General features: G+C 38.1%; 1 long non-coding RNA gene across 2 annotated transcripts in view; it reads right to left on the reverse strand.

Annotated features, from left to right (window-relative positions):
• The window catches only part of LOC121043880 (uncharacterized), a 51,883-nt gene extending 40,244 nt beyond the window's left edge, over positions 1-11,639 (reverse strand). The window contains exons 1-2 of one of the 2 annotated variants that reach the window (XR_005797027.1): positions 11,549-11,639; positions 10,318-10,425 (exon numbers count right to left, since the gene is read on the reverse strand). This is a non-coding gene — a long non-coding RNA (uncharacterized LOC121043880). Of the gene's footprint in view, positions 1-10,317; positions 10,426-10,678; positions 10,802-11,548 lie in introns of those variants that run through there. The other variant, XR_005797028.1, reaches the window with a different exon arrangement.
• Positions 11,640-14,936: the final 3,297 nt, after the last annotated feature.

Genomic DNA, 14,936 nt, shown 5'->3' on the forward strand with positions numbered 1-14,936 from the left:
TGTGGTTTATATACACAATGGAATACTATGTGGCAATGAGAAAGAATGAAATATGGCCCTTTGTAGCAACGTGGATGGAACTGGAGAGTGTGATGCTAAGTGAAATAAGCCATACAGAGAAAGACAGATACCATATGTTTTCACTCTTATGTGGATCCTGAGAAACTTAACGGAGACCCATGAGGGAGGGGAAGGGAAAAAAAAAAAAAAGAGGTTAGAGTGGGAGAGAGCCAAAGCATAAGAGACTCTTAAAAACTGAGAACAAACTGAGGGTTGATGGGGGGTGGGAGGTAGGGGAGGGTGGGTGATGGGTATTGAGGAAGGCACCTTTTGGCATGAGCACTGGGTGTTGTATGGAAACCAATTTGACAATAAATTTCATATATTGAAAAAAAAATTCCACCTTTAAAATACACCAAAATTCAACCCCTTCTACCACCACAGCACTCCTTGGATCTACACCCTTTGTTTGTTTTTTGTTTATTTATTGATGTCGAGAGAAAGAGAGCACAAATGGGCAAGAGACAGAGAGAGAGCAGGAGAGAGAATCCCAAGGAGCTCTGCATTGTCAGCACAGAGCCTGACACAGGGCCCGATCTCGAACCTCGAGATCATGACCTGATACTAAGAGTCAGACCCATTACCGACTGAGCCATCCAGGGGCTCCTATACCCTTTGATAGAGTCAGTTTCATTCATAAGACCAACTGAAGTCCCTATGGTCATTTACAAGTCTACACAGGATGTGGTCCCAGGTCACTGCTCTGGGACCTCAGGTCATATTCTTTCCACTTTCTCACTGTGCCCCAGCCACACTTATCTCCTTGCTGCTTCTCAAATATACAGGCCACAGCTGCCTCAGGGCCTTTACATTTGCTAGTCCATATATCTATAATGATCTTTTTTGTATATTTGCATGGTCGGGTCCTTCACATCCTTCTGGTTTTTGCACAAACATCACATTTCCAAAAAGCCTTCACCCTATTTAAATTTATCCTTTCCAGAATTATAACTCTTTCCTGTATTTTGCCCCATGGTACACTGTATATTATCAAGTCTTAGACACCAATATTATGAGATACAGCATTTGTATATATACTTCAATAAAATAAAAAAAATTAAGTTAACATGTACTTGAATGTAAGATGTACCCTGATTTCAGAGGTATTAGAAATATACATAACAATGTGCATTTTAGGATTAACAAAATACAACTGTATGCATTTTCTTTTCTAGGATGCATATTTGTTTATTTTTTTTTTGAGTCCAATTCTATAATTTATTTATTTTTTATAATTTACATCCAACTTAGCACATGGTGCAACAATGATTTCAGGAGTAGATTCCTTAAGCCCCTTACCCATTTAGCCCATCCCCCCTCCCACACCCCTCTAGCATCCCTCTGTCTGCTCTCTATATTTAAAAGTCTCTTATGTTTTGTCCCCTTGTCTGTTTTTATATTATTTTAGCTTCCCTTTTCTTATGTTCATCTGTTTTGTTTCTTAAAGTCCTCATATGAGTGAAGTCATATAATATTTGTCTTTCTCTGACTAATTGCACTTAGCATAATACCCTCCAGTTCCATCCACGTAGTTACAAATGGAAAGATTTCATTCTTTTTGATTGACGAGTAATACTCCATTGTCTATATATACTACATCTTCTTTATCCATTCATCCACTGATGGACATTTGGGGTCTTTCCATACTTTGGCTATTGTTGATGCTGCTGCTATAAACATGGGGGTGCATGTGTCCCTTTGAAACAGCACACCTGTATCCCTTGGATAAATACCTAGTAGTGCAATTGGTGGGTCGTAGGTTAGTTCTATTTTTAATTTTTTGAGGAAACCCCAAACTGTTTTCCAGAGTGGTTGCACCAGCTTGCATTGCCACTAACAATGCAAAAGGGATCCTGTTTCTCCGCATCCTCGCCAACATCTGTTGTTGCCTGAGTTGTTAATGTTAGCCATTCTGACAGGTGTAAAGTGGTATCTCATTGTGGTTTTGATTTGTATTTACCTGATGATGAATGATGTTAAGCATTTTTTTCATGTGTTGGTTGGCCATCTGGATGTCTTCTTTGGAGAAGTGTCTATTCATGTCTTTTGCCCATTTCTTCACTGGATTATTTGTTTTTTTGGGTGTTGAGTTTGAGAAGTTCTCTGTAGAGTTTGGATACTAACCCTTTATCTGCTATGTCTTTTGCAATTATCTTCTCCTATTCTGTTGGTTGCCTTTTAGTTTTGCTGATTGTTTCCTTCACTGTGTAGAAGCTTTTTATTTTCATGAGGTCCTAATAGTTCATTTTTGCTTTGGTTTCCCTTGCCTCTGGAGATGTGTTGAGTAAGAAGTTGCTGCAGCCAAGGTCAAAGAGATTTTTGCCTGCTTTCTTCTCTAGGATTTGATGGCTTCCTGTCTTACATTTAAATCTTTCATCCACTTTGTGTTTATTTTTGTGTATGGTGTAAGAAAGTGGTCCAGGTTCATTTTTCTGCATGTTGCTGTCCAGTTTTCCCAGCACCATTTGCTGAAGAGACTGAATTTATTCCATTGGATATTCTTTCCTGCTTTGTCAAAGATTAGTTGGCCTTACATTTCTGGGTCCATTTCTGGGATCTCTATTCTGTTCCATTGATCTCAGTGTCTGTTTTTATGCCGGTACCATGCTGTCTTGATGATTACAGCTTTGTAATACATCTTGAAGTCCCAGATTGTGATGCCTCCAGCTTTGGTTTTCTTTTTCAAGTTTGCTTTGGCTATTTGGGGTCTTTTCTGGTTCCATACAAATTTAAGGATTGTTTGTTACAACTGTACATATTTTAATTATTTATTTTGCTTGTGGTGTGTCTCCTTCCACTAGGAGATAAACTTCATTAGGGAAGGATGTCTTATTTATTTATTTATTTATTTATTTATTTATAGAAAAAGAGAGTGAGAGTGGGGGGGGGGGCAGCGGGGGCAGAGAGAGAGGGAGAGAGTATCCTAAGCAGACTCCACACTGTCAGCACAGAGTTCAACATGGGGCTTGAACTCACAAACTGTAAGATCACAACCTGAGCCAAAACTAAGAGTCAGATGTTCTACTGATTGTTCTACCCAGGAGCCCCTTCTTTATGACTTTATACTGTTATTTCCCCCAGCATCTAAATCATTGCCTGAAACACAGTTAATGCTTAATAAATATTTGTTGAATCAATGAATGAGGGTGATTTCTAAGGGCATTAATCCTAATCTTGCCCTATGAGAATTCCCTGTATAGTATCAAGTGACAAAATAGGGTACATATAATAATAAAAATTTCCTTGCATATAACTTGTCATTTTCTCAAAGTAGCTCAACATACATTTTTTTTTTCCTTTGCATATTACCTCCATGTGTAACATGGTGTAGAAAAGAAAAGTACCTTGCCCAGGCATGGCCATGGTCAGACAAGGACTCTTAGTTTGACTCAGAGACTATCTTTTTTTCCCCCCTATATTATACATTATTGAAAGTTCCTATGGAAAAAAGTAAACTGAATGAATTATATTTATGAATTGATTGCTGTATTGATTTACCTGGGTCAGTCTGCCAAAGTGGGCTGATACTGGTGGATTCAAGATCATGATTTACTGTGGTTGGTTGCTATAAAGTTTAACCTTTGGGCCTATCACATAAAATTGGCCAGAGAATTGATGAGATATGGTAATCATGAAGATCATCACAGGGCCAAGAAAAACTAAAGCCAGGACAGGCCTATAGGAAATGTCGGAAGCAGATTAGAAAGCAAAAGACTTATAAGAAAAATTAGATGATAGATAGATAGATAGATAACATATGTCTATGGGTGTATATAAAACAAAAATACATATAAATATATGTTATGGTGTAACATTATGTATAAGGAAATAATATTTTCTGTACTTAAATATTTTTAAAAGGATTTTGTAAAAAATAAAAATAAAAAAATTTAGATAGCTAAGTTCCCTACAACTTTTCCCATGCCCCTATATCTCCAGCAATAACAATGATCATTAACAATTGGTTATTACATTTTTAGACACATGTTCTAAATGGACTCACATATGTATATACACAGTATGTAACAAAAATGGTATCCTACCATGCATACATTTTCATAAATTGTCTTAATCACTGAACTGGATCTTCTTCAAGAACATAACTTATACTTCTTTTTAAAAGCTGTTGTTGGGGCGCCTGGGTGGCGCAGTCGGTTAAGCGTCCGACTTCAGCCAGGTCACGATCTCGCGGTCCGTGAGTTCGAGCCCCGCGTCAGGCTCTGGGCTGATGGCTCAGAGCCTGGAGCCTGTTTCCGATTCTGTGTCTCCCTCTCTCTCTGCCCCTCCCCCGTTCATGCTCTGTCTCTCTCTGTCCCAAAAATAAAATAAAACGTTGAAAAAAAAAAAATTAAAAAAAAAAAAAAGCTGTTGCTTATTAAATAGTATGGTTGTATTATGATTAGTTTAGCTAGCCTGCATTATTTCATATGTGTGTTTCTCTCACTGCGTATAATACACAACTGTACATAAATATTCTTTAAATGTATATTGTTTCCCTCTTTTCAGTGTTTTCTTATGAAGTTCTCTTTCATATGTGTTTTTAGTTGTGCACTGTATATTCATTCATGTCCTGAGATGAAGGACAGAATGTACAAAAGGGAACATAGTCAGCAGCAGTAAATGTATGTTGAACTGAGAGCAAGCTTTTTTGTTTTTTTTAACTATCATTTATATATTTGTTGGTTTTTTACACCGATAAAACCTGTTTCAAAAAATTGAACAGTAAAAACTTAGATTTGGGAAACTCTGACATGTTATCCAGCTTGACCACCCCACTTTATGAAGAACCCGTCCCAGTAGACCTTTGAATCTTATCATAAGCTTCTCTCACTGTGTGACAACCTTTGGCTCCTTCATCTAAATATCTGTACCCTTTAAAAGTCAGCTTCTGACACTGCCTCCAAGAATCATCCTCTAATTGTCCCAAGGAATTAAGATGTCCCTCTAGTACTCAAAAAGCACCCTGTGTTTGTATTTATCGGTACATTTTCCAATCACTGTTGTAATTGTAGATATGTTTACCTGTTTTTTCTGCTAGATTATAAGTGGCCTCATTGGCGGGATATCTGTCTTCTTTACTCACTTCTCTGTTTCTAAAGGCACAAAATGATGTCTAAAGGCACAACACTTCTTTTTTTTTAGTAGAATAACCAAGCGAGTGAATACATATATGATCATTTTTTTCCTTTTCTTGGCTAATATGTGTGTTTGATATTTTAATACATGTATATGGTGCATCAGTTTGAGGAATAGAATGCTGGTTGGAAAGATGGTACTTAACTTTATTTTTTTTTTATTTTTATTTATTTTGAGAGAGGCAGAGACAGTGGGAGTAGAGGAGGGGCAGAGAGAGAGAGAAAAAGAGAGAGAGGGAGAGAGAGAGAGAGAGAGAGAGAGAGAGAGAGAGAGAGAATCCCAAGCAGGCTCCACACAATCAGTGCAGAGCCTGCCATGGGTCAGGAACTCACAAACTTTGAGATCATGACCTGAGCTGAAACCAAGAGTCGGAGGCTTAACCAGCTGAGCCACCCAGATGTCCCTTGGTACTTAACTTTAGATAACCCTATCCAATAAGTAACTGTGTTGTGAAAGAAGGAAGAAAGGTGGTTACTTTTGCAAGGAGAGCTCATTTGCATCAGCTTATTGATGGAGAAGGGTAACCTAGGTTTCATTCTGTTTGCTATTTCTATGTGAAACCATGCAGCTCATCTTTGCAGTATCTGTCTCTCATTGAAGAGTTGTCTTAAGGAAACAACTCAGCAGCTGTCAGGAGAGTGTCAAAATGACTCATTGATTTGAAGTCAGGATGACCAATGCTAATGGATTCACCAGTTTTTCAGGGCCTCTCAGAGTTCACCTTCTTGTCACATCACGGTAGCTAACTTTGAAGTGAGGAATGTCCTGTCACTGGGACCCAAGCGGTCTACCCCTCTGTCAACAGGTTTTAACTTCTAGGATAAGTTTGTACTTTTCACGCCAATGTGTGTTACTAGAGCTAAGGGTTAAGAAATTCTTCTTGATGTTTTCTCCAGATAAACTGTGATGGTAAAGACACTCTCATGTAAGCAGTTTCCATTTATGTGGGAGAATGAACCCATTCAACCAAACTCCCGGTAGTTCAACATAATCTGCAATGTTAATTATTTCTTGATTATGAAATAGCCAAGGGCCCTGAAAAACCAACTAATCTTACTTCAGTGGAAATTGAAGCCCAAAGGGCTAAGAGTTTCTGTGGTCTCTCATCCAAAATTGGGTGAATCAAGGTTCAGGTCTGAGACTGATACCCTTCTCACTTTGCTAGAAACAAATCCTTTCTTCTTCTTCTTCTTCTTCTTCTTCTTCTTCTTCTTCTTTCTTCTTCCTCTTCTTCTTCTTCTTCTTCTTCTTCTTCTTCTTCTTCTTCTTCTTCTTCATCAATAAGAAGTCCTGGAGATTAATATGACTGGTTGGTGAACAATTAGAATATTCAGTGGCTGGTGCAGTTCTTAACAAAGCCATCCTAGATCCTTTTTCCCTCTTCTCCTATTTTCAGAAGCAACATAGTACAGCCTTTAAGTGTAGCAGCTCTGAAGCTAGACTATACAGGTTAGAATCAAGGATTCATCTCTTACTAACTAGAGGAATTGAGCATGTCGCTTAATATCTCTGTGCTCCAGTGTCCTCAAAAAAAAAAAAAATAGTATAGTCATAGCACCTACCTCATATGGTCATTGAGAAATTTAAAAGAGTTAGTCAGGGACACCTGGCTGGCTCAGTTGGTTGAGCATCCAACTCTTGGTCTTGGCTCAGGTCATGATCTCATGGTTTGTGGGTTCAAGCCCCACACTGGGTTCTGTACTGACACTATGGAGACTGCTTGGAATTCTCTCTCTCCCTCTCTTTCTCACCTTCTCTCCCTTTCTCTTTGAAAATAAATAAACTTTAAAAAAAGTTAGTCAAAGTTATGTACATAGAATAGTGGCTGACACATGTTAAGCTTTCACTAAATATTTGCCTGTGCTTATCATAGGAGTGTGTGGAAATGAAATGGGAACTTCAGGTTTTTTATGTCTCCCTTCATATTTAGAGTGGGAGTGAACTCTCATTTTACTGTATATTTCTCACATTTTCATCTCCATCTCCTTTGTTCCAGGAAAATCTTAGGTCCTTTGCTAATATATGAGTTATAAAGGGATTAAAAACAATTTTAATTTTTTGAGAGAGAGAGAGAGAGAGAGAGAGAGAGGCAGAGAGAGAGGGAGATACAGAATTCAAAGCAGGCTTCAGGCTCTGAGCTGTCAGCACAGCTCTAAGGGCTTAACAGAATGTTTTCTGTATCAACATATTCATCGTGATGTCACAGAGGACTAAGGGACCCACTTTATAGCAAAGGTGGTGTGAAAGTGTATAAAATGTGTATGAATTCACTTGTACTTTCATATATCACACCACCCAGAAACTGCTGGCCTAATAGAGCAACAGACTGAGCTGTTGAAGAGACAAATGAGGAACCAAGGTGAAGATAATACCCTGTGAAGATGGAGTGTGGTCCTCTAAAACATCACATACAACTTATACCAACATCCATTATACTATGCTGTGTCTCAAGTAGGTAGAATGGATGGATCCAAGAAACAATAGGTGGGGGCCAGAAGGACTGTACTTTCCATTATTTCCAGTGATCCATTTCAGAAATTTGTGATTGACACTCTGTGGACTCTGTGCTCTTCAGGACTAGAAGTTATGCTTCCCAAAGAGGGAAATGCTTCCCCAGCAAAGATCTATTGAACTTTGAGCTAAGACTGCCACTCAAGTATTGTGTTCCCTTCTTGCCAAGAGACCAACAAGGAAGAGTAAATTTCACAATCCTGGTAGGGACACTTGACCTGGATCATGAAGAGGAACACTGTCACACAATGGAAGCAGGCAGAAATATGTTACACATCCACTTGGATATCTCTAAGTTCTCCCTAGCCCAATATTGATGTTACATGGATAAGTTTAGTGGCCAGCTTGGGAAGTGGAAATACAGACTACTCAAGAGTGAGGGCCTTTATTCACCCCACATAGTGAGCCACCAAGACCAGCTATGAGTGAGGGAATCTATAATGGGTAGTAATGGATGAAGATAATTATCATCATTTGCGGCTTCAGGATCAGTTATAACAATGGGAACTGCAGTTCACTGTTTTTTTTCCCAGCAGAAGAGGCCCACGAAAGCTTTGCATTGATATGGTCCAAGTGGATTTAAGAGACAAAAAAGCAAAACTGTCATAAATTCTGTGTCATGTTGCATTGATATCTCTTTTAGGACTGATAGAGTCACCCAACTGCAATTGCTGGCTGAAAACTTTCAGTTCAGTTGAAGAAGGTTGACTAACTCAAAAATCATACCCCTTTGCAGGGTAATCTCATAACCAATTACTGATTGTTGCTGTGGTATGAAGCCTGGACCTCTCAACCTATTTTGTGATAACTCTAAAGGACTATCCTAGCTCCAGAGCTTCTGGTAGGATTGGCCAAGGCCTTAGTTAATACTGTAATGTAGTCTGATTTCTCCTATTCAGTCATGCCTATTTTTTTTTCCTTCCAGGGTTTCAGACTAAGTGCTTTTCCAATAAACCTCCTGCATGCTAATCTTTGTCTCAGAGTTCCTGGGGACTTGTACCAATAATAATTCCTGTATAGGTGTGTATACACCTATATAAGCAGGAAACAAGATGGGCATAAGTCATCCATTTCAGTAGTAATCATAAGAATAACATTTCATTACAAAGCTGATCTGCTCACTGAATATCCACCTATGGCACCCTCACAGTGCAGTACCATGTAACTATCAAAAAGAATAAAGATGTCTGTAAAGTATATGGAGATACTTCATATTTGTTTAATGTTTATTTTTGAGAGAGACAGACTACAAGTAGGAGTGGGGCAGACAGAGAGGGAGACACAGAATCCAAAGCAGGCTCCATGCTCCAAGTTGTCAGCACAGAGCTCAACACAGGCCTCAAACCCACAAACCATGAGATCATGACCTGAGCCGAAGTTGGATGCTCAAGTGATTTAGGCACCCAGGCGCCCCTGAGATACTTCATATTTTAAATAGAGAAAGAAAATAAAGCTGAAGAACAATGTATATAATATACAATCATTTCATATGGAAGAAAAGGAAATTAAAATATGAAAATAATTTTCCAATTTTGACATAATAGACAATAAATAATAAATGAAAATGGCTACATATAGCAGATTGGTATGAATAAAAAGGAAAGGAAAGAGTTAACGAGACTAAAATTTTCCGAATTTTAAAATATCACCCTTAAATACATGTAAACATTTCACAATGAAACAACAAAGATAAATTTGTAAAGAAAATACGATGAATCTTAAAATTGAATTCAAATACCAAGATATAAAGCATTTTAAATTGACAACATAAACTCATAAGGACAGTAATTGTTTCAAGGAACTGTGGAACACAGTACTGTATGCCTAATAGAATGCATTCTCAGGGGAAAAGAAAAGAAAACAATTTAGATTTTACTTAGTAGAATTATTAATCATAATTTTGATATTGAATCTGTTATGTGTGGGGCACCTGAGTGGCTCAGTTGGTTAAGCATCTAACTCTTGGTTTCAACTCAGGTCATGATCTCAAGGTTCATGGGACTGCACCCTGCATTGCGCTCTGTGCTGACAGTGTGGACCCTGCTTGGGATTTTCTCTCTCTCTCTCTCTCTCTCTCTCTCTTCTCTCTCTCTCTCCCCCTCCCCATCTTGTGCTGTCTCTGTCTCTCTCTTAAAAAAAGAAACTGTTATGTTTATATCGGAAAATAGAGCAAATAGTTAACTGTTTTGATATCATTAGTAACAGTGGGAAAGAATATCCAAAAATAAAATAATAAAAGATATTTTGAAAAGCTCTGTAATGTTAACTTTGAATTAGAGATATCTATGAGTTTATTTGAATATATTTGAATGTATATAAATATCAAATATATATATGAGATATATTTTAAGTCTGTATATTTAAATAATACATAGTCTAAATATATTTTAGAGACATAAAATTAGTATAAATATGTAAATAATATATATTAAACAATGTCTATAGAATTCAAATATTCCCAATTTAAAATTAACATTAATTTAATAATAATGACTATTTTAAAATTAATATGTTAAATTATTCAAATGGTGTCAAGGTATCACCCCACAGAGTGTTTATTCATTACTAATTGGAAAGTATACCTTTACAATGGAAAGATGTGGCCGTTACCTTGTCGGGGAAGATTCTAAGGTGACCCCCATGATCCTTGCTTCTGGGTGTTCATGACCTTATGTAATTCTCTCTCCTTGAGTGTGGGCAGGATTTGTGACTTGCTTCCTAATAAGCAGAATATGGCAAAGGTGAAAGAATGTGCGTGATTAGGTGTATGTGATAACATTACATAATACTATAATACCTGTTCTACTGAGAACTTCTTTTCTTTCATGGCTTTGAAGTAGCAAATTGCCATGGTTTGAGCTGGCCTATGGAGAAAGCCACATGGTGAGTAACTGAAGGCTACCTCTAGCCAAAAGCATCCAAGACACTAAAGGCCTTCAGTCTGGCAGCCTGAAAGAAGCTTAATGTTTACTACAATCATATGAGCTTGGAAGTAGATCCTGTCCCAGGTGAGCATCAGGTGTGACCATGTCCATGGACTTTGTCTTGATTGCCCCATGTGAGACTCTGAGGAAGACCAAGCTAAGCCATGCCCAGACTCCTGATCCAGAGAAAATATGAGATGATAAATATGAATTGTTTTCTTTCTTAACATTTATTTATTATTGAGAAACAGAGAGAGACAGAGCATGAGCATGGGAGGGGCAGAGAGAGAGGAGGAGACACAGAATCTGAAGCAGTTTCCAGACTCTGAGCTGTCAGCACAGAGCCCGACGTGGGGCTGGAACTCACAACCTGCGAGGTCATGACCTGAGACAAAGTCAGACATTTAACTGACTGAACCACCCAGGCACCCCAATATGCATTGTTTTAATCTATATTTGTGGTAATATTGTTAAGCAGTACTACTATGTAACCAGTCAATATATCTCTCAACAAAGTGATAAAAATTAACATCACTAATATTAGCACATTTTAACAATATTTATACCCTGTCTTGATTTCATGTGACATTTCCAACATCACCTATAAAGTGAATATTCTTGCCAAAAATATTTAACTCAAAACTCATCAAGTCCTGAGGTGCCTGGGTGACTCAGTCAGTTGAGTGTCCAACTTCAGCTCAGGTCATGATTTCACGATTCGTGGGTTTGAGACCCATGTTGGGCTCTGTGCTAACAGTTCAGAGCCTGAAGCTTGCTTCAGATTCTGTGTCTCCTTCTCTCTCTCTCTCTCTCTCTGCCCCTCCCCCGCTTGTTCACACTTTCTCTCTCTCTCTCTCTCTCTCTCTCTCTCTCTCTCTGTGTCTCTCTCTCCCTCAAAAATAAATAAGTAAACTTACAAAAAAACTCAAGTTCTTAGATCTAATTTCTGGATTGTAGAAAATACGGATGACAGAATGAGAAGGTTAAGTGAAACTGTAAGGAAACAGAAAAGTCTAGAATGTTGTACATTCTTTATGTCAGCAGACCTGGAAATGGAGGTGGGGAGGTGACAGAAAGGTAGTCTACATTATAGAAGCTGTTAGAGGCAAAGGGGTCAAAATAGAATGTGTAAACTTTCTTTTGCTCCTGGATCAATACAATAGAAATAAAAAATAAACTGTAGAAAACACTTGTTGACAATTGGAGAAATATAGACAGTAACTAGAGGTCAGATGATACTAGGAGATGCTTGGAAATCATCTTAGTTGTGACAACATTGTTGTAATTACGTGATAAAATGTTCTTATGTGAAGGAAAAAATCCTCCTGTGGGTCTCCTCCTATCATCAGTACTTCACTTTGGTCACCAAATATGGGGGTTTTCCCCACACACCAGGCAATTCTGCTACACGAGATGGGTGTCCCACAATTTAACTCGATTGTTACTCTATCTACTGGGAACAAAGTCAACTCCCACAGGTTAAGGACTGAATCCTACAAAACTGTTTCCCTGCCCTCCACTTCAGATGCCAATTACAGATTCAGGTTGTTACCTGTTCTTCCGATTGGCTGGCTATAAATTACAGTTTCCTACAACCTCCCCCCGCCCCAAGTTTTGTTTAATTTGCTAGAGCAGCTCACAGAACTCAGGAAAATACCCTGTAACTTAGGAACAGCCATCTGGAAGGGATGCATGTGGCAAGGTATATGGGAAGGGGCATGGAGTTTCTGTGCCCTCTCTGGGCATTCAACCTTTTCAACATTTCTTTATGTTTACCAACACCACAGACTTTTGTTTAGGGCTTTTTGGAGTCTCCATTATATAGGCATGGTTGATTAAATCCCTGGCAGCTGGTGGTTAATCCTAGCTCCAATCCCTGTCCTCATGCTGGAGACTGGAGGGGGCCACTGAAAATCCCAACCCTCTAATCACGTGGGTGGCTTCCCTGGCAACCAGTCCACACCCTTAGGGGCTTCCTAGAAGTAACCTCATTAACATAAATTCAAATGTTTTTGAAAGATCATTATGAAAAACTGGAACTATTTGAATGCAAAAGACCAAATAACAAAAGATTCTCACATTGTTCCTATCATTTAGGGAACTACAAAGGTTTTAGGAGCTGTGGGCCTGGAATAGTAGGGACAAAGACTCAATAGTATTTCTTATATGTCGTAATATTACACCTTGTTATTAGAAATTGGAAGTTGGGGGGCGCCTGGGTGGCACAGTCGGTTAAGCTTCTTGACTTTGGCTCAGGTCATAGTCTCACTGTCCATGAGTTTGAGTCCACATAGGGCTCTGTGGTGACAGTTCAGAGCCTGGAGCTGCTTCAGATTCTGTGTCTCCGTCTCTGCCCTTCCTCTGCTTGCACTCTGTCTCCTTCTCTCAAAAATAAATAAACATTAGAAATTGGAAGTTAGTAGGCTTGAAGTGTCATGATGATTGAACTTTTTTTTAAAGGTTCATCAAAGTATATGTGTGCATGTGTACGGAAAGATACACACACAGAATGTTAGCCATTGTTGAATATAGATGAGTACATGTTTTGCTATACTTTCAACTTTTCAGTAATTTGCTAGAGCAGCTCCCAGAACTCAGGAAAATAGAATGTAACTCAAGAACAGCTAAATGGAAGGGATGCATATGTATTAGAAATGCTTGAAACAAAAGTTTGGGAAAAACATAAATTGTTGGTGTTTAAGCATGATGTCAGAAGACCAGTTTGGCACAGCATGCTGTTAACAAGAGGCACTCAGTGAAACTGTAAAAAAAAAAAAAAAAAGGTCCAGTACAGCCAGAGGTTTGGACCTACTTCCTTCTTCTATGTAACTTATTACCATGGATCAGTTCACACACTTTGTAAAGTTATTTTATCTATCTCACTCTTCCAGAATAGTTTTTGTTTTTAATGCTTACCAATCATTTTGACATATTGATTGTATGTAATTATCAGGGTCCATCTTGTCTTGAAGGGTGAAATACTTAACTCTGCTTTGTTAAAGTTCCCAAACTGCCATCAAATCTAGCAATAGCATTTATTTTACTTTGGGCATTTGTGTACAAGGAAACACAAATGGAGGGGCTAATACCACTTGTTTAGAGCATTTGTTTTGTGTAGGTAGGATCTTCTTATAACACACCTGGGGAGAATACCTGCCAATCTCTTCTGATAAGTAGATTTATGGAAATTTGCAGAAAGCAAATGACTGTATTAATAAAATGTAAGAAATTCAGGTATGTTTGAAAATGGGGGTCTGGTGATCTAATGACACAGATGTGAGCATATAAAAAATTTAAAAGGTACTATGTGCTACTAACACATGGAGTTTATCATTCGCACCCATGAAATAAAAGTACATTTTCTTTTGTTTTCTGTCTGTACATCTTTCTCTTTCTGTCTCTCCCTCCCTTCCTTTTCTCTCCCTCCTTTCCTCCACAAACTGGCCTCAGGTTAACATTCTTATCTCAACTGTTGATGCCTTTTCAGAGAAAGTGAAGAAAAGGGATATTTCTTTTGTTCTATTTTGTTTGGGAGAGGAAACCTGACCTTCTCAATTTATTAGTTGGGCTTTGCGGATTGAGAACTGATTATAAAAATCGTTTAAAACTGGGCCAATGTAAGTTTTATAAACAAAAAGAATATTTGTTAATAAATAACGATCAGATAGTTAAATGTAATGATTTTCTCAAAATTGGATTTTTTAAAGTGGACGTTCAAAAGTTAAGTGGCCCAGAAGGAGAATGTAAGTAATTATAAATTTTTGATTTTGGAACGGAAATTATTGAAGTAGGATTGTGCGACACGTCTTGGGATGGTGATACATCTATTTGGGAGAAAGGAAATAGGAATGGACTTCCTTTAATGGCTCTAAAAGAGAATTAATGTAGTATTAACTTGGCCGGATTCTAGCCCCAGAGTAGTAATAGTTTAGTTCTGTCACTACTTATTCTTCATTCCCCTCGCTGTGATACCCTCTGACTCTTACAAATGTAGGTGTTTCTGCTTTAAAGAGGTGCATGCCCGGGCAGGCAGGCAAGGCTGAGACATATTGATTAAAGTGCTTGGCATCTGTTAATAGAATTGTAGATGGGGACAGAAGTGTTTTGACTCAATTATGCCTCAACACCTAAGGAAGTGGCTTGTATTGATTCTCCCACTTGACACTTAAGGCTTCAGCAAATAGAAAAAAAAAAGCAAAGGAAAAGCAAAACAAATAGGACAATAACAATAACAAAAACAACAACAAAAACACACCTTTTTTCTCCACTGCTGGATTCTTTCATGATTATTGTTTATTGAAAGAT

The sequence above is a fragment of the Herpailurus yagouaroundi genome, unplaced genomic scaffold (assembly GCF_014898765.1).
Source record: "Herpailurus yagouaroundi ecotype Mexico unplaced genomic scaffold, PumYag 187, whole genome shotgun sequence".
Taxonomy (NCBI): domain Eukaryota; kingdom Metazoa; phylum Chordata; class Mammalia; order Carnivora; family Felidae; genus Herpailurus; species Herpailurus yagouaroundi.